We start from the raw sequence: 20,010 nt of genomic DNA on the forward strand, positions 1-20,010 counted from the left end.
GCATGGTGTAGTCCATAATATGTGAATTTCAAGTATCTAGTATAAATACTCTATATAGCAATGTCTATTATTAACAATACTTTTAAAGGAAAGGTCATCACTGAATGTAGTGAATTACCATATGTCTTCACTCTAGAGATAGAGCAACTGGCAGTTCTGTTAATAGCTGGTTTATCTACTTCATTTTACATCTCTATTTCAGCCACTAAAGAAACACTTTAGGGCTTGGGGAAAAATTCCTTTCCTACAGAAATGACTCTGTATTCACATAGAGCATAGTATAGCCTCCTTTTGGCTGATAACTAACTGTAGTTCTATACTGAGGAAGACTTCTACAGGTTTTGTAGCGAATTATGGGATAGTTAGTGTTGGGTTTTCCTCTTCCTTTTTTGAAAGCTGTTTTTTTTAAAAAAGTGGTATCTACTTCCTTTTTTTACTGAACTATAGCTGGAGCTAAACTTTAGATTTCAGAGGCAGAAGTGTGGCAGCCTCATTCTTCTTGTACATGAAAGCTGACAATATTATTATCTTATGGGGGGAGGCATGGATCTCTCATCCTCTTCCCTATTTCCAGTGGCCCCACTATTAACAGTAATCAGACTTTGTAAGTCGTAAGCAACAAAACCTGCAAATTCCTCTATGCCTGTCTTTCACTGAACCCCTCCATGGACTTACAGAACACCCTGATGTTGTAGATGCATACTTTTTTTTTTTTTTTTTCTCCTTCAGTTCCCACACCATATTTAATTTTCAATCCTTTCACATCTTCCAGCTGCTAAAATACAATAGTCAAACAAGTCGCTTGAGAACTCCAGGAGACACACAGGACATGCAATATGTATAACACAGTAGGTGGCACTCTTCCCTTGAAATCCTAAAGCAGTGCCTTGGAACTGTCCTGCCATACTTGCCATGTTGTAACCACGACTCAAAACCAAAGCATTGTTCACCACGGACGATTAAAGATCCCTTAACACTGTATAAATGTGAACATTCAGTTATTTCCATGGCCACATGTAATGGTTTAGTTGTCTTGCAAGAGAGCACATAAAGAAAATAAAGATATACAAACTCCGGTCTGATAGGTTTGCACTTGAAACTGGAGTAGTCCATTTCTCCCTTTATAGACCCTATACACATCTAACATGTTCCTCACTCAAGAGACTGGTGTGACAGGCCAAAAATAAAAATATTCCTCTGGAGAGGTGTCAGGCTCAGGCCCAGCCTTTCTGCCAGCTGTTTGTTCTGCCTTTGAACACTGTTCATGGTTGCTGTATGCTGTTGATCAGCACCCGGGCTCCATGCTACTACTGTCTGTATCTTACTGCCAAAATGATATCTCCGTATGCCACACACACCTCAGAGTAATCCCAACACACAGAATTAATGAACATAAAATGCTCAAACGGTCACCAGTAAAAAGCATTGCTTAGTCCTCTTATTTTTCCAATGCCTCATCAAGACAAAGCTTGTCACAATTTGTCAGATACCTCTTGCTCTAATAACACGCAGACCTAGGTCTGACTTAACACTGAAGTCAGTCCACGGCAAACGTACTCCCACCATAGCTTCAGGTCCCCACCAAGTACTGATTCCCAACAGAGAACAGTATTTTCTGACTGGGGCCTAAACATGAAAATAAAGTCTCTGTTTGAGTAATATTTCAGCAACTGCCTTTACTCTCAGAAAATTACTCAGGTAAATAAGTCTTTGCTAGGTGAGCAAAGCTTACTCGGGTGAATGGGACTGGGAAGGGTAAGGGCTAACGATTTACTTCTTCAATAAATGAATGGTAGCAGGTAAGATACTGTAGCATCTGTATCAAATTAGGATAGTTGAAACTTCTGGTTTAGTTCGGTTCAACTTCTCTCTAGCATATACCGAGTCCAATACAGTTGGGCGTTGTTATCTTCCAGAATTTACCTGGTTGCTCGTTTTCAGCTCTCTGCTATAGTGTATGGGAATCGGGTACTTTATAAAAAACATTTGTTTGGGTAGTATAACAATGTGTTCTTGCAAACAAGTTGAATGCAAGGCATGTATTAGCTCAGGTCAATTTAATCCTAAAACATTTTATGTCTCCCCTGCTGTAAACCATGTGAACTCCTTTCATGTGCATTTATGTATGGCTCTTCAAAACAAGATGACAAATTTCCCCTTCCCTTCACAAAAGATGCACAAGCAAGTTCACAATCACCTTCTTCCTTTTTAATGCAAACAGTTCTAGTCTGAATTTATCACAGGTCATTAATTTGATCTCTCTCCTTTTCTTTTTTTTCTTTTCAAAAATTCAATGAAGGCAACTCCTCATCCTTATCCTGACCTATCTTCTTCTCTGGTTTTAAACTCCAATAACCGCAATCCTCTATTTACAAACATTAAGAGGGGACTATGGCTAATGCTAATATTAATTTTCGACTTCAAGTAGCTAGAGATGTTAGTTAGTCGTGTTTCTCGTAGATGTTAGTGCCCAATTATTTTTTGGTTTGAGTAGTGTGAGTTCAGTTGATAAGGTTGGTTTTACCATTAAGTAAGATTATACAGTTTTAATGTAGACTAATTAAGAATACATAGAACATCTGTGACCGTATGATTCATCTTCCCTGAAAGTATTCACCCATGCTTCAAGCATTTGATTCCTACTACGTGAACAGCAAATGTTGCAAATATACTTTATGGTATTACTTACTATTTTAAAATTAATTTAGCATTTAGACAGAAATCTCAGCGGGGCATTCTCCTCCTGAACTACCATGAAAGCCAGAGATTTTCTCCACTGAAGAGTGGTGGAGAACAGAGGTCAACATTTTTATGCATAGGAGATCGGCTTTAAAGAGAGTTAGTGTATATTCTGTCTTATACCCTATGAGAAGCTACCATATTAAAAACAGGATCCTTTTAGACAAAATTATACCCTAGACAGTGAAACACCTTGGCAACTGTAATTTTTGTTAAGCGTGACAAACCTTCCTGATCTTATTAAAGCTAGTTGTTTTCAACCACATATGAGGCAATTCCATGAAGGAAGGAGTTTGCTGGAACAGACCCAAATTTCCTCACAATACACTACATTACTCTAATTTAACAAAAAAACAAACAAAAAAAAAACACAAAAAAAACCCAGAACAACAACAAAACCCCCAAAAGTTAACCAGAGCTAGATAATTTTGCTTTTCTGGTCTGAAAACAAATGGCAAAGGAAGCCCTGAACACGATAACAGCTGCATAAATCTTACTGAGAGAAATGCCACAGCCTTCTCAAAATCTCCATGAATTCTGTCATTAAAAGAGCCTGACTCTGCTGGACTTTCTCACGTTGATGCCAAAGGATTTACCCGCCAAGCAAAGACTACTTGGATTAGAATGGCTCACTGGATGACATTTAGATTAAATGCATGCAAACCAAAAGCAGTCAAGGAACTAATTTTTTGCAAAGACAGTGGAAAAATCACCTCTAGCTACTCTCTTTGAGGTTAGCTTAATAATTAATGTCGTTGCTGGATAACACTAAACAAAACTTAGCAGAATCTATGTCAAATAATAAGCCACCGCACGCAGCCCTGTGATGGAAAATGGTTGTGGACATCCAGCTCTTCCTTATTTACAACACCTGCAAGCCGTGTGCGCTCCTTCGGTTGATCAAGCATTCACCTTGCAGAGTCAGGAATTGGCGTCTTTTACAATTTATCACTGAGCTGACTAAAGCCTTTATTTTTGCCGTTCTATTAGTGAAATAATTTTCCATCTACAGCAGCTAGAGATCCGTGCTGCACAGACGCTGGCACAATCGCGCGTGTTTACAAACTTCAAAAGCAGCAATAAGCCGGGGAGAGGAACAGAACAAATTTCCCTCCGAGCAAGCGGTCAAGGTTAGGGAAAAGACAGAGCCATTCTGCCTAAGGAAAACCCAGCAGTTAGCGCCTTGCGACTCACCCTGGGAAGAGCCCGGCAGGACGGCGGGGACGGCGGCGGGCAGACGGGCATCTCCGCTGCAACCGACCGGGCTGCAGCCCCCCCCGCCGCAGGCACCCCCGGGGCACGCCTCCCTCGGGCGGGAAGGAAGGAAGGAAGCAAGGAAGGAAGGAAGGAAAAGGGCGGTGGGACGGCCGAGCCCTCGCAAGGAGCAGGTACTTTCTCCACGCGTGGCGAAGGAGACCCAAACTTTTCGCCGCCCTCCCCGGCGGCGGAGCGTGGGGCGGTGCTGACCCTCAGCCGCCCCCCGCACTCCCCCAGCTCCGCGACCCGGCTCCACGTCCCCGGTGCTCCGCCGGCAGGAGCGCAGCCCGGGGGTGCGGGGGGGGCTCCCGCTCACGCCACGGCTCCTAACGCACCTTGTCCTCAGCTGGGAGCCTTCCCTGCCCGCGCATACACGGGGACGGGGTGTGTGCGTGCGTGTAGGGGGAAACCCTCCCCTCCTCAGCATCATCCAGTTCCCGCATCAGCGGCACGAAGGCGACCCGCTCCCGGCCCCCGCCCGGCCTCCCCGCAGCCCCTCCGGGAGCGCCGGCCGAACAGCAACTCCTTTGTGCCGGCCGGCTGTGTTATTCCCCCTTACAAAAACTTTCTCTTTTCCGCCGTTGAGCCCGGCTCCCCCGGGGCCGGAGGGAGCAGAGGGGCTGAAGGAGCGGCGGGGCGAGGGCGCGGGCGGAGGGAGAGGAGGTGGGATGCCCCGAGGGGTCCGCTCCCTCGGGGCTCGGCGCCGGGGCCAGCCCACCTGCCTGCGCTCCCCAGCCGTGGAGAAGGGGCTGGCAGAGCCACCGGCCCGCGGGGGAGAGGCTGTCGGCGCCCGGCAGAAAGGGGTGGGGAGCAGTCCTGCCCGAATGCCACCCTTCTCCCCGGGGATGCGGGAGGGTAGCCGGCAGCAGCCCTCCTCCGGGGCCAGGGGAAGGGGGAGGCGAAGGGGAAGGCGGCAGCCGTCTGCGAGAAGCGGACGGGGAGGGGAGCCTGCGGCCCCAGCCCACGATCGCGAACAAAGCCCGCGGCAGCGCCGCGGAAGAAGTTTCCTCGGTTCCCGGCCCCTTCCCGCAAAACGCAACCCCAGCCTCGGGAGATAAAAAAAAAAAAAAAAAAAAAAAAAACACAAAAAAAACAAAAAGACCAAACATACATACATATATATATAAAAATCAACCGCAACCCAACGACCCCGCACGGAAGAGCAGAGACCGCGGGGTTACGCCTGTGCACGGAGCGCCCACATTGTCCCTGTAACAAAGACACCCCCCACCCGCCCCGACCCAGCCCCACACGATGCCCAGCGGCCCCGGGGTGAGCGGGCGGTGACTCCGGCCCTCGCCCCCGTCCCGTGCCCGCCCGGCCCCCCGCGGCGCCCCGCGGCGAGCAGCGCCCGGGGCTGGGGAGGCGGAGCGGGGCCCCCGTGCCAAGGGGCCGGGGGAAAGGCTAGCACGTTAAGCAGCTGGGGGGGAGCGGGAAAAAAAAAAAAAAAAGGAAAAAAAAAGGAAAGAAAGGCACGAGGTGCCTGGAAAGTGGCAAGAGCAAGAGCTGCGTGTGCACTTGCAGGCAGCTCTCCTCCTCCCTCGGCGCTGCAAACGCCGTCGAGACAGAAAGCAGCAGCCCGGCCTCAAACCACGCACCATCCGCGCTCCCCCCGAGCCTGCCGGGGCAACCCGGGAGCCTTCCTTCCCGAGCACCCCCAAAACATCAGGTAGGGATACGGACGGGAGAGTACTGTACCTTTTCGGTGCATGTATCTAGGCAGCTAGAGGACAGAACTAGCTGATGTAGTGTCCCATTTAGTAATCCATTTAAGGGGATCTCTCTGGGAAACTGGAGCCACTCTCTCCTTTGCAATCCTTTGTCATTACTACATGTGTGCTTTCCGGGGGATGGAATATTTAATATTTCTACTTTCTGAATTGCAAATGCAGTTTGTTCATTTCCAATGATGGGCGAAAAGAGGGGAGGGAACAGGGAGAAGGTTAAAAAAAAAAAAAAAAAAAAAGAAAAAGAAAAAAAAAAAAAAAAAGCGTTAGCAACTCCTCTCCAGACCCAAATTCCACTACGGTTCCACTCCAGTAAGTCCCCTTCAGTCGCGCCTCGGAAGGTAAGTCATTTCGGGCTCTCCTCCTGCTCCCTCTCTACCAAACGCGCTCCCGCTGGGACGGCTGCTTCAGGAAAACTCCGAGGCTGCAGGCACTCGCCGTGCCGCGGCAGGAAGGCGCAGTGGCTCCTCGCCCCGGGCTGCCGGGCATTGGACGGAGCGCGGCGGGGACGGGGACGGGGACGCCGCTGTGCCGCCGCCCTGCCTCCCCTCGGCGCCCGCCTCCCGGCCCCTGGGGGCGGCGCCGCCGGCGGGGGCGGAGACAAAGCCCGGACTGGACCGACCGCGGCGGACGGGCGCGCCCCGCTCCCCGCCCCGCCCCGCCCCGCCCCACCCGCCGCGACGGGGCGGGGCCTCCGCGGGGGCGGGAGGGGCGGTGGCGAGCGGCGCGGTGTGGGCGAGGGTCCTCCTCCCAGTGCTCGCCACCGGCGGCGGCGACCCGCCCAGCCTCCCGCGGGGCCCCCGGGGGGATGCGCGGCACCTCCGCGGGATGCGGGCGCGGCAACAGGGGCCGCTGGGGAGCGCGGCGGCGGAACCGCGCGCAGGGCCGTATCCCCCGGGTGCATCCTCCGTAGCCCCGGGGGAGCGGGAACTGGGGCCCCCACTTGGCGGCCGGCGCAGGTCTGCGCTACCCGCCTGTCTTCCTTCCCCCCATCTCTCCGCCCAAATCCCCTCCTCGGTGGTCGATCGCTGCGCTAATCTCTGTCTCGGATCCGATCCAGCCAGCAGCAGCAGCGAGCGCCGCTAATGCATTAATTCCCCCCCTCCCCGACCCCGCGCCGCGGCCCCCCGCCGGTAATCCCTCTGCTCGGCCCCGGTGCGGCGGGACGAGAAGGGGGGTCTGTGCCGGACACCGCTCCCCACCCGCCGCGCAGGGGGGGCTGAGCCCCCCCCGCCCTGTCGCGGCGGCCCCGGGAGCGGGTGGCGCGGGGCAGCTGGGCTCGCAGACCCCCGCCGCCGTCGGGCGTCGCTCATCCGCTGCCCACGGGCGCGGTCGCCGCGGGGTCTGACTCGCCCGCCCGTGGGTCCTGCCCTCCCCTCCCGTGGGGAGCCCCTTCCCCGCCCGCCTGCCCCCCACCCCGACCCCCCCCCCCCCACCCCGCGGCCCCCCGACCTCTCGGAGCACCGGGGCTCGGACAGACGAGCGGCGGAAGCGCAGTACGGTGTAAACCCGACAAAACAGCCCAAAGTCGGTGAGCTGAAAAAATCCTCGTGCACGTTTCTTCGGCGGCGGCATGCGATCCCTCAAGAGTTTTAGCAGTAATTTCCACCCTTTAGATCTCGCCGGAGTAACGCTGCAGGAGAGCCTCTCGTTATTTCAGCGCGAAGATATCTAGTTTCCAGAGGATTCATTTACATGTGCAATTGCTTTAACATGATTTATACTTTTGATTTCTTTTTTTTTTTTTTTTTTTTTTTTTTTCAATCCAGATAAGTGATAGGACAGGCTGCAACTAGGGGATTTGCTGTCAGGCCACGAAGTGTGCCATTAAAATTAAAATAGTTACTTGTTTATGACAGCTGTTTTTCTGCCTTTTATTTTCAGATAATGAAAGGACTCTGAGAAATTGGTTTTTGTTTGGTATTTGATTTGGGATCTAAAATTGCACACACATTCATTCAATTTCTAGCTGTTAGGTTACAAGGAAAAACATTCATCTCTATCAAGGAAAAGTTTCTTCTTTCCTTTCAGACAGTTTTAACTGAATGTATACTTAGGGTAATTTTCTAACCAGAGGAACTGAGACTTAATATATATTTTCTTTCTTTTCCTGAAAATCTAAAACAGAAGCAAGTTCTGCACCAAATAGAGTAATTGCTGAGGACAGAGAAATTTTAGTGAAACAAACTTACCCTAGATCTGAAAGCAATTAGAGAAACTGAACTGGTACAAATAATTTCTGAGTACCCAAGCGTGTGTCAGGGGGGTAAACCAGATGAATGTACCTTGATTTGCCAAGACCCGTAACCTCATTTCCACAAAGAGGCCCCGATCATCTCATGCTTCTTCTCCCTTTGTCAGGAAACAAGAAGAGAGACTGAAAGCAGTCAGGATTTGTGGGAAATACCCATTCAACAATACCAAAGGCTGACATTCAATCCATTACATTATGCTCAATCACTACATACGTTTTGAGGTGTTCAAAACTTCCACTAACTTTGTTGTGGGTTTGAACTGTAAGCAGATCTAGATTGGGCCCTTACTGTGTGCTTCAGATACTTCCCAAATATTTCCGCAATACTGAATGGTTCATTTTACACTTGCATTTCTTCATTAATTAAAAAAGGCACTCTGACAGAGAACACTTTCCCCTCCTATATTTAGGGTTTTGAAAAATACAGACCAGATTTTCATGTTATGAAAGTTCTGAAAGAAGCAGAAAGCACTAAAAAAATCCTATTTTCCAGACGTTGGTACTAGCTAAGGCATCAGTTGCTACAAGTTTTATAATCAGCTTCTTTTACAAAGGTGTTTTCCATTCCTCCATTTTCTTTCCCTGTCTCTAATTTCCAAGCCTGCACTGCCTAATTTCTTCACTTAAATCACACATTGTATCCTTTTTTCATTTAGACTTCTGCTAAAATGAAAGCCAGCTCTTCTGTCCTTCATTTCCTTACTGCTCCTTCTGCTCTTAACCTGCTAGAATTGAGCTGCAAAATCAGACATGTCTTCATGGCTTAATACACACCTCCCATCCCTTTTCTTTTACCTGACTTGCTACTCCTTTTCCCTTTCTCTACACAATCCAGTGAACTATTCTCCTTATCTTTTCTCTCCCACGAAGTGTTTTTAGGCTATTTTCATGGAACTTTAATATCAATCTCAATTCTCCATACTGTCAGATTTTCTGAAAACAGAGACACAACCTTATTTGTTTTGCCTAGACTAGTTAACAACTGTGGGCTACTCACACTGGCTTGGGGAATGGAAGCATTACCCTTATTGTTGGGAAAAAGACGTATTTTTTCACTGGCTGCTTTTTGGCAGCTGCAGAGATATAGAGTGTGGTGGGTTTTTCCAGTCAGGAATTCCTGGTGAGGTGTCCATGGAGCTGTGCATTTTAAAAGCGTTATCTGAACAACTCACACAAGCTATAAAGAAGTTCTCCAACTCACCTCAACCCCTCTTCATAGTAGCTCTCTACCAAAGATTTGACTTGAGATCATATGAAAATGTTTCCTCTACCTGTCCTTCCTGTCGAGGTATGAAATAATGTTGACTTGAAGTTTGTGGGACACCTGGCCTCTGTGGGGTAAGGGCACTTGGGTCTCCTTCAATGGCAGAAGCTGACTCTTTCAGCTTGGTTGTGTCAAGTTTGATGCCAGTTGACGTGCTGAGCCTCACAGTCTATACATATATATTTTCTACTCTACCAGCTTCCCAGAGTCATGTGATTATAGCAGCAGCATCCCATCAGATACAGTTCTGAGGAGCTGGGGTACTGCAGGGGTGCAATGGCACACCTTGTTGCTGAGCGCATCCCCACTCATTATCTTCCCATGTCAGAATAACCTGTGCAATGTTCCCCAACTTCTGAATCAGTTGTTATTGTTAGCTTCAGTTCTGTTCATTCTTTCACCTATTTCAAAGGTTCAAAGTGCAGCAGAGTTTTATGTTGACAAGACACAACACACAAGAGTGGCAGGGCTGAGGATTTTGACAGCTGTCTGAGAAACACGAGGGAGTTTTGCCCCATGGAAGGTATGAGATGGTCTTGATGCCCAGGAGGCACTCAAAGCCTGTAATCTTAAGAGGGGGTTGTAACTCCTTTTTTCCCCTCTCCCGTCCTGGCATCAGAGGACATGCCTTTACCTGTGGGGATGTATCTCACCACAAATAAAACATTGCGTGCAGGGACATCTTAATATAAAGAAACGTTGACTTCCTTAATATTACAGCAATAGTGAAAGCTCATCAAACTGTAAATATGATTTTTATCAAGCCAACATTATTGAATGCCTGGCAAAGTAATTACTCCTACAGAGAGAAAAATAAGATTTTTCTTTTAATCACTTCAGAGGAATTCACCAAACTCATCTATACTCTGAAAATGTGGTTGAAAGTGGGCAGGTTTTAAATCAGCACGTACCTGTTCTTGGGCTTGCTGCAGCTAAAGGAAGCAAGACTCATAAAACCCAACATGGACCCAGTTCTCGGTTTCTTAACATGAAATGGCAACAGGTCTTTTGCCCAATTAACTCCCACAGAGTCAGGGTCATAGTTTAAAATTATGAGCACTAGACATTTTACAGACCACTGTAGACATGTTAAATGAGATTAGATTAAGAACAGGTAGGCCATGAGTTTCCTCCATGAATGTGATTTTTGTTGGTTGGCAAATCCGTGCAAAATTCCTTCTGTAACTAAGGTCCTTACTAGAAATGACATGGTTTTAGGTTGCTGGATGGCATATATAGATTTGCTTTTCTTAATTCTTTTGTTCCAATATCTTCCAAATAGATACTTGGATGACTGTAAGCTGACCTGGGGTGTGTTCAGCAGGGGCACCCAAAGTATTAAAAATTAAGGAAAGTAGTTTGAAATATTCACTAGAGATACCAGGAACTCCACTGAAGTGTTTGCCTCTGCCTGTGAACCCAAAGGGTGTCTCTCCTGCACTAGTTCTGTGCAGGTTGGTATTTACAGAGGATTTTGGAAGGCAAACAAGTCTGTGGAGCAGATGTTTTATGCAGGAGGCTGCCCTGGTCAGCCCCTGCTGTACTGTGCCAGAAAAATCAGCAGAAATTCATGTTGCACTGTGAGCAACATTCACATGTCACTGTGTCATCTAGTTCCCAGAAGAGGAGAGTGTTACATGATGGTGAAATAAGCAGAGAATACTGTGGATAGAGGCTGGACCATATGGCGAAGGGAGTGGTTCCCTGTTAAAAAAACAAAACAACAGAGCATGAAAGATCAATATGGGAAAGTCATGTAGAATTTAACAGTTGTTAAAACCAACAGAATTTTGCAGAGATTCATTATCAAATTACTCTACACACACATGGGCCAGATCCTCCTCTGGTGTAGATTAACATAATCGTATCAATGCTAGTGCATCCATATTGATTCCACCTGCGGATGATCTGTTTTGTAAAGTTTCACCAGGAAGGGAGTGTATGGTAATTTTTAACTAGCCTATGGAGCTCCACAACAGGAATATAACTGCTCTTTTGTATTCCATCAGCAGTTGTTTAAGTCACTAGAAAAATTATTTGCTATTGTACTCTATTGGATTTTCCATAAAGGGAAGCTTACTTTCTTCACACATTGGACGTTGATGATCTCACATTAGTCTCTTCTAGTTAGAGTCTCTGAGAGGCAAATTAATCAGAAACTGTAGACAGAGCATCTGAAGTGAGTTTTCAGGGTTTCTTTCCCATCAGTTTTATTATGGGAGAAGACAGTATGCTCCTCAGTTACTTCATGGTGGTTTAGTTTCAAGTATTGTGCTCTACATTTTTAGTTCACAATTTGAGAAGCTCCACCCCCCAACAGCTTTTCCAGCATTGTGCTTAGATGTTGCATCCTTTTTGAGTACAGTGAGGAACTGAACAGAATAAAATATGTCTCTCAGCTGCTGTTTGTATGATTAAGATTTGACACTAACAACTGAGTTGTTTGGACATCAAGTGAAGAGGTGTAGAGAGACTCTCTGAAAACATGCAAAATATATTTTGATTGGAAAGTTAAGTCAAATTCATACAGTTTTCTAGTGGTAAATCCGCTGTTCTCATCAGGACTCCATAAAATCAGGGGCTTGATCAAGATCTTAAGGCAAACAGTGAGAAATTAGATTTATTTTGGCATTGCCTGTGTCCTTGCAGTGGATAAATACGGTCCAAAGTAAACCACTGCAGTGGTTCCCAAAAAAAGCAATGAACATTTCACATCTAGATGGGGGACCTAAGTGTAAAATTACCATCATTGAAAAGACAGCACTGAAAGAAGTCAATATTATATTAAAAATGTTTTAAATACAATTACAGCATCAAACTGAGAGCAAATCCAATTTTAAATAATAAGAAGTGGTTAGTTTAATACGTCAAAATCATTGCTTTCAGTATCTCTTCAGATGAACTAAGCCCTTAGGAACACCCAGTTAGTGGCAGGCAATACAACATTACCAAAGAGAAACCTTTAATGGTTTCAGTATCTGAAATAAAGAGGCTTTATTCTATCCTCCTCCTCCTTAACACACACACTTTAATTCGTAACATTAAATCTCATCCAGCTGACTTTTTTTTTTTTTTTTTTTTTTTTTAACCCTCAAATTGATGGCAATGGGAAGAAACAAGGGTGTGCGACTGACAGACAAAAAGAAGAGGAAGGAGAAAAACAGAGGGGAAAATTGCAGCCAGGACAAAATGGAAGAGACAAGGAGAAAGCTCCAGCTGGGAAAATTTATGAAGCAGAGTGTGCAGTAGGGTCGAGGAAGGGAAAGCAGAGAGAAGTGATGGGGGAAGGAGAAAGGAAGAAGACCAAAGAGAGAGGAAAGCAAATAGTCTCTATGTGAAGAGAAAGATTAGCAAGATATAGTGAAACAGTGTAGGAAAAATGGGATTGGTTAGACCTTGACAAATGAGCAGCTGATGGAAAATGATCTTTTAGTCAGGTTTTATCCTTCAATCCTGCGAGATTACTGAATTAAAACAAGAAATGAGAGGCTGAGTTGCTCTAGGTTTACACTTGCTTTTAAACAATATGAATATTTTTACATACTAAAGGAGAAATTAATGTCAAACACATTATGGCCTGCTAAGATACAGAAGAGTGACTGAAAATGTGTTGAAAGACATGACAAAGTATTTGGGAAGAAAAGAGCTTGTCCTGCTTTTGGCAAAGCAGTTTTCATCAGTGTCAGTCACCTCCCCACACAGCCTGATGAGCTATTTGGACCTGATTCTGTGTGGAAAAAGTGACACAGGATAACCAGGAAACAACAGTGCTCCAGGACATGGGTCGGATAGTGGATCAGTCTAGAAAGGCACCGGGGCAACCAGCAGTCATCATCCATGGGTGGGCTGGCAGGAGTTCGGCTCCTCTTGGCTCACCCCTGTGAGCCTGGCAAAAACAGGAGGCAAGTGGAAACACACCTCTCCCATCCTCCCCGTGTACCTGCCCTCACCCTGGGTGAGTTAACGTACCTGGTGTCTAATGGGGAAGAGCAGAAAATGATTCCCTGCCAAGGGAGGACGTGGGATGAGCCATCATTTTGTAGCAGTGTGGCTTTTGTGGGATATGGTGGGGCATTGGCAGTGGCGAGTTGATGGAGTCTTTTCAGTGATTTCTGAGTATGGTTTATCTAGCAAAGATTTTACTCTGGAAAAAGAGCTGAAATTGATATTTTCCTTTGTCTGCTTGTCTATAATCCTTTTCCTAAGAGGAAAACTGACAGGATGGCATTTTTAGCTCTAGTTCAATTAATGAGCGTAGAAAGGGCTCTCTTTTCTCTTTTCCCTGTATTGCTTCAGACCAGGAAAAGTAATAATAAGACTGCTAGAAACGCAAATTCAGTAGTCTGGATTTTTCCAGATAACTGTACTCTGCCAATGGTACTTGTATTTAAAAGGGTTTTACTCCATAAGAAGTTGCACTGAAGTTAGATATTTCTTACCGACTGCAGAGGTGATAGCTTCTGGCTCATCTGAGGATGACAACACCATTACTGCCAGCTACAGCCCCTCCCTCCCTACGAGCTGGTTGTAGTTTGGAGTTTCCTGGTGATCATTTGAGCCGAAAAGCATTTGCTAATGAAGCCTGCGCTATTACCAGAGAATGAGAGAAGGGGATCGGAGACTTCCTGTGTTTGCTCATTTCCTGGCAATCATTAGCTAGGCCCTGATCCCCAGTGTGACTGTCCCAGGTAAATCACAGCCTAAACATTCCAGCCCTGCCTAAGTGAGTTTCAGTCACTCCTCTGTGTCTGGTATTAGTGCAGCAAAATTGAGAGGAAGCGGGTGAAAGCCGTTTGGAAGATTTGTCACTGATCCAACAGAAAGGGCAAGAGACCATGCAGAAACTCACTGCTAGGAGAAGCCTGTCTGACTCACCGTGAAAAGGAGGGTTTGCATTGCTTGGATGTACATATATGATTTCTGAGTCAGACAATTTTACTTTCCTTAAACCATCATGCCAAACACACTGTATTAGAATGCACTTACCATTGTATGTGTGGAAGTTTAGTAGATAAGAAGGATACCTCATAGGTGCAGAATTGGCAAGACTATGTATAAAGAAGAAATGTTGAGGAACACATCAGCTTGCATGAAATAAACCACAGGCATTCTCATTTATGTGCCATCAGTGATGAAACTCCCACTAGCTGAAAAATAAATTCATGTATTATTGCCCGGGGTATCATTTATAGCAATATTCTTGGTGACTAAATCTTTATTTGGTCTGTCCTGAAGACAACATTATTCCTCACTTTTGGCAGGGACTTCCTGTAGATGTTGCTTGGATTGTACATTCAGCCCTGTGTGGAATATGCATTAGTGTTCACAGAAAATCAGCAGAAAACATATGTGCATTTTAATATCTACTTACATACTATGTCAAAGACACAAATAAAACTTGATTTAAGAGTATTAAGTTTTTGCTTGGGCCTCTATTCTATTGTAATATTTAATTTGGGTGTTCAGCTGAATAAAAGCCAAAGCAGATTTATCAATGAGCTATGCTTGATGTATGCTAAAATTCTTGAGGTAAAGAAGTGGCCTTCAGAATTATTCTGGAATTTTGTCACTGATTTTCATGGGACCAGAACATAACTGGAGATGCAAAATCCATAACATTAACCAGTTTGTAACCATGCCTACCAACTCTGCAAAACCAGAAAATTAAGAAGACCATAACTGTAAAATAAAATAAATAAAATAAGCCAGATATTAAACTGGAAAGTCTGGTTCAATTCTCAGTCTCACTGGAGTCAATGTCAAAACTGTAGCTGACCTCAGTGTGGTAAAACACGGAGTCCAAATCCAGATTTTGGCATGGTCTTTGTGTATGTCAGATACGACATACACAACCCACCTTTTCCCACAGTCTACTTCATGCTAAAGAAATTAATATCCCATTCGTGCCTCTTGGGGACTTGTTTCACTGTGACTTTACCTGTACTATTTGCTCTTAGAGCAGTGTCTGACACCAACAGATTTGTTGTTTGTTTGTTTTGTTTGTTGTTGTTGGTTGCTTGCTTTTTTAAATGGCATTTATGTTGCTCCTTTTTGATTTGCCCTGTCCAGAATTTAAAAATAGGTAAGTCTACTGCAAAAGTATTCCTTGGTTGTCCTTAAAATTTCCAGCAGAGTTATAAAACCTTGTAAGTAGAGGGCGTATAATGAAAACTCTACAGTGACCTTAATGATGGTGGCAGATTATAATATGCATGTTGCTAAAATGTCTAGTTAATGAATGTCAGTAGGATTAGAAAATGATGAGGGCACTTTTTAAGGTCGCCATGCTGTGATAGATTTCTATCACTAATAACAATGAAAGGTGCATAGGAATCTATGGACACTGCCTCTTTCCTCCAGAAATAGGCACTGTCTCTTATTAATTAAATTGAATACAGAACAATCTAAATCTCCCAGTGCTTATTCCACTCATTTCATACATACTAATGAGGATGAGCTTCTGAAGCTGGTGGTTGGGATCATTTATTCAGCGGTGGGAAAAATAACATCAGGATTCAGACCTCCTGCTGACTTTGCACACTGTTGTGCTAGATTTATATTGGTCTACTAATAAGTAACTGAATACATTAAACAAGGCGCTCGTCACTGCAAGGGTTACAAGGGACTCCTTGTTTTTCTTCCTTGTGTATTCTTTGGTGAGGAGATTAGGGGAGATGGGCCCATTATGTAAGTCTCTCCTCTTCGTATTTTATCCACCAGTTCAAAGCCCTTTTTTTCCAAACAGAAACTATGCCAAAGCTCTCATCAATCATTAAAAGTCTCAGCAGTTACAAACTCACTGATTTTGATGTGAAGTGCAACAGTCCTGCCTTTTTTTCACATAAGAAAGTGAATCACACTATGCTTAGCAGTTCAAACTCTACATCGCACAGTATGCATGATTAGTGAAGAGAGAAAATACAGGGCGTTCAGCAGCCAAAGAAATATCCCTTTAGAGCTCCTCTTTGGGAGGAAATACAATGGAGCAAGCAAGCTGGATATTCCAGTGCTGTGTATGTGGCTGCAAAAAAAACCTGGGGGAGTCCTGTAGGTCCACATTTAATTTTATAGTTAACAGACTCAACTTCTCAGCCTTCTAGATTTAGAATGGGAAAACAGTATACACTGTGCTGCCAAGCAGCTCATGCTACAAACCTAATATACAATACTGTTACCACAGTCTGTAGTGTATGCCCTGTGTCCATGTGCGTAAGTTTGGTAGCAAAGCATTGAAAACAGTAATGTATGGCAACTGGCAATAAATGAGGACTTTTAAAAATCTGTGAGTGCTGTATTCCCTGTCCACCATTTGTTAGAAGACAGGCAAAATGCAATAGCTATTTAGACCAGCAGACTGATCCCTTCTACAGATGAGTTTACAGTGTGACACGGGAAACTCAATTAGCCTTATTAGCTCAGCTTGTGTAACTGCACAGGTAATTAAGTAAGGGTGGCCACCTCTTTGAAAAGCCCCAGCTGCACTATTTGGCTATATACAAGAGTGGGAGGTGCTTTTAATGTGTTTTGCAAACAAACTGGCAGAAAGAAGACAACAGCTCCTGAAGAACAGGTAACATTGGATGCAGATTTGTGCAAGTGGGACTTCTATTGTCTCCGGACTGGCTAAACAATTCACTTTTTTTTTTGGATGAGTTAAACAGAGAGTTCCAGTACACAACTGGTTGCCCTCAAGTTATTTGACTGGAAGATAGGACTGAATTAATTCAGTGGTGAATGAGGACATTAAAATAAAAGTGGAGATTAAATACAGTCTATTCCTTATTTGTATAGTGTGTGTTAATATATAGGTGAAGCTTTGTAAGAGATTTTATTGCATGTTCCAGTTGACTTTGCACTGTACATAACACCATCTGAAAAAAACATTAAAGGTAAAAAAAAAAAAAAATCATGGCTTTTTTTGTTTTGTTTTGTTACTGACATTTCCATATCCAGTCTTAAAAAATCAATGGTATACAATTTTCCAGAGATAATGACAACAGGTGGAGGTTCTCCTTTATATATCATGAAGGAGCTCTCAGTAAATTTACTTTTCATTTTTCCATGCTTCTTGCCTGCTATGTTTCCTTCCACCTGACAGCTCTTGTTTGTGACCTATTTTGTGCATGGAGATACTTTTTCATTTGAACTTGTAATTTCTCTTGGAAGAACTACCTAGGAAGCACTCTTTTATTGTCAGACCTTGAAGGAGAGTGGGGATTTTTAGTCACCTCTGAGCATGTGGGTAAATCACAAATAGTATTTTTTACCTTACGAACTCAGTTTTACCTTACCACCTTTTCCTTGAGAGGTGATGCTCTTGCATGCACTTTCTTCTTTATGGACCTTAGCATTCCCAAAAGAGTGCTACATATGATCTATTTATAACATATAGTAAGTCAAATGCTAATGTGTGTAAACAGTAACTATGAAGTAAAACAGCATTTGGAAGAATTAGGTGAAATATAGACAACAGTCAAAATCATTTTGCTATACTCTTAGAAGAAAGACAGAAGAAAGTTTTTATACAGAGCAGATCTCGTCTCACCAAACTTACTTCTATCTCACTGCTGTTTTGTTGTTTTTTGGTTGGTTGGTTGTTTTTTTTTTTTTTTTTTTTCTATTTCCACCTCTTAGAATCACAGATTTTATGTGTGTTTAAATATATAGAGGAGGCCCTTGATAATAAGTGACTTTTTGAAACCATGGCCTCTTTGTTTTTGCTCCAGTAGCTGTAGGACAAAGTTTTTTATAATGCATCAGTTATATGCCTACAAGAAAAGAAATAAAAGAAACTCAAGGAACCTCTGTTACTTAAAGTATGTGTACTGAATATGGAAATAGAGCCCTAACATCTTTTAGTTCACCACTGCTTTTTTTTTTTGCAATCCTAAGAGTCAGTTGTCCTATGTATTTACCAGAAATATCAATGAGAGCATCCCCAAAGTATGGGGCAGAAGGGAAGCAGTCAGCTGTATGGGTGAGGTGGAGATGGAAGTTGCTATGGTAAGTCTGTAAGAAGTTGTAGGAGCCTAAAGATGCCTGAAGATTTTCTCTGGATGATATCCAGCCCTGTGATGCAAATTTTCCTGGCTGCAGTTTACAGCATTGAGAATCTAAAAATATGGCACATACTTAGTACTTTAAGCTACTTCCTTCTTGAATGTCTGATTCCTAGACTTTTGGAACACATCTAAAAGTGCACCATTGTATGCTGGAGATTATAATCCATCCTCTGTTAAAAAAAGGTCCATTAAAGCTACTTATGTTATCATTAATCACTTATACTTGCAAGTCTTCTACATCTGTGCACTATTTACCTTTTACATTACAAATATAATGAGAAAAAATGATTTTAGGGATTTGGTTGGCAAAATATCCCATGTGAATGGCACATAATATACATGAGGTGGTCAGGTGGAGTAGATCCAGAAAGGGGTGTAGGTATCTAGTATGCAAGTAAGATACCACATCCATACTGTAACCTGTATTTGTGATTCTACCTCTAAAACAAGGGAATTAACTAGCCACAATGATGCTGACTGTTGCCAGTTACCTTTACATTGTTGAAGCTGGGTTTTAATTCACAGTGTTTCCCTGGACAAATAAATCATGCAAGGGAAGGGTTATACCTAAACACGTAAATTTATAAAAGCTGGAATTCTGTATTTTAGATCAGGACCACTATAAAAGAAGGACTGAGCAGCAAAGCTGGACCCGGATCCAATACAAACTTCTATAAAAGAATAAACCTATCCAGATAAACAGCTTAGAACAATTTCTGCAACTCAAATATGTTGTAATCATTACCAGACCTGTTATTTATATGGATTTGAATCCATTACATTTCTTGGCATTATTCCCGATTTCCACCTCTACTAACATACAATATATTATTAGTATCTCATATTGGATAAATGTTCAGTTCTGACTGCCTCCTTCTATTTTATATATACGCATATATTAAATGACATCCAGGTGATGTCTTCTTGTCTGTGGCTGATAGAAATTCTTAATGCATTACAGTGTGACTGAATTCACCTATTTATTCAAGCAGTGCACAAATGTCACTTTGCTGGTTTAGGTCTCCTCCCTTGGCTGCTGTTTTCTGCCCTTGCAACACGCACACACCTCCTGAAAGGGTGAGACGATAGGTATCTCCTCTCATGGCCCTCATCTTATTTCTCCTCTTATTAGGAAGCAGTAAGGTAAGAACGTGCCTGTGTGCATGATCAATAGGCCTTGTGGGAGGTAAGGTGTTTAATCTCCATGTGTGTCATCTCCAGCAGGCCTAGGAGCTGGAATGCTGGGGCTGTTCCTAACACTGGTCATTTGAATATGACCACAAGGTAAGCAGGATGGACTGTCCCCCACAAAACAATTTTTAAATGCAGCTAGTACCAAAGCACAGTCAAAGTTTCAACGGATTTAGCAACATTTCTGTAGGAAACGTTTAAAGTGTCTTGTTAAGTCAAACATTCCCATCTAGCTCCAGAGACATTCATGTCGCAGGTCTGCGGTGTTTGGTTACACTTCTATTGTTTGATGTAGGGCCTCAGATCTTCAATTAATATGCAATTCAGTGTTCACTGAGACAATGGCAGGATCTACTCAGCATTTTGGCAGCTTGTCAAACTCAGATAAACTCTAACCTTTGCCAAATACAAAGGATCATAGAAGCAGAAGTTGCTCTTTCTAGATGAATTAAAATAAACTGCCAGTGACTATTTAGTCCTCATATTTTTTGCTGCTTCACTGAGGTAACCTTCAAC

General features: G+C 44.1%; 1 protein-coding gene across 5 annotated transcripts in view; it reads right to left on the reverse strand.

The window, feature by feature from the left end:
* Positions 1–7,486, reverse strand: part of SEMA6A (semaphorin 6A) — a 117,103-nt gene extending 109,617 nt beyond the window's left edge. For 2 of the 5 annotated variants that reach the window (XM_033000974.2, XM_033000968.2), the window contains exon 1: positions 5,695–6,827. The gene's annotated coding sequence lies outside the window, so the exon portion shown is untranslated. Of the gene's footprint in view, positions 1–5,694; positions 6,828–7,175 lie in introns of those variants that run through there. The other 3 variants (XM_033000976.2, XM_033000975.2, XM_033000971.2) reach the window with 2 other exon arrangements.
* Between the last annotated feature and the right edge of the window lie 12,524 nt (positions 7,487–20,010).

The sequence above is a fragment of the Tyto alba genome, unplaced genomic scaffold (assembly GCF_018691265.1).
Source record: "Tyto alba isolate M040663 unplaced genomic scaffold, T.alba_DEE_v4.0 Super-Scaffold_13, whole genome shotgun sequence".
Classification (NCBI taxonomy): domain Eukaryota; kingdom Metazoa; phylum Chordata; class Aves; order Strigiformes; family Tytonidae; genus Tyto; species Tyto alba.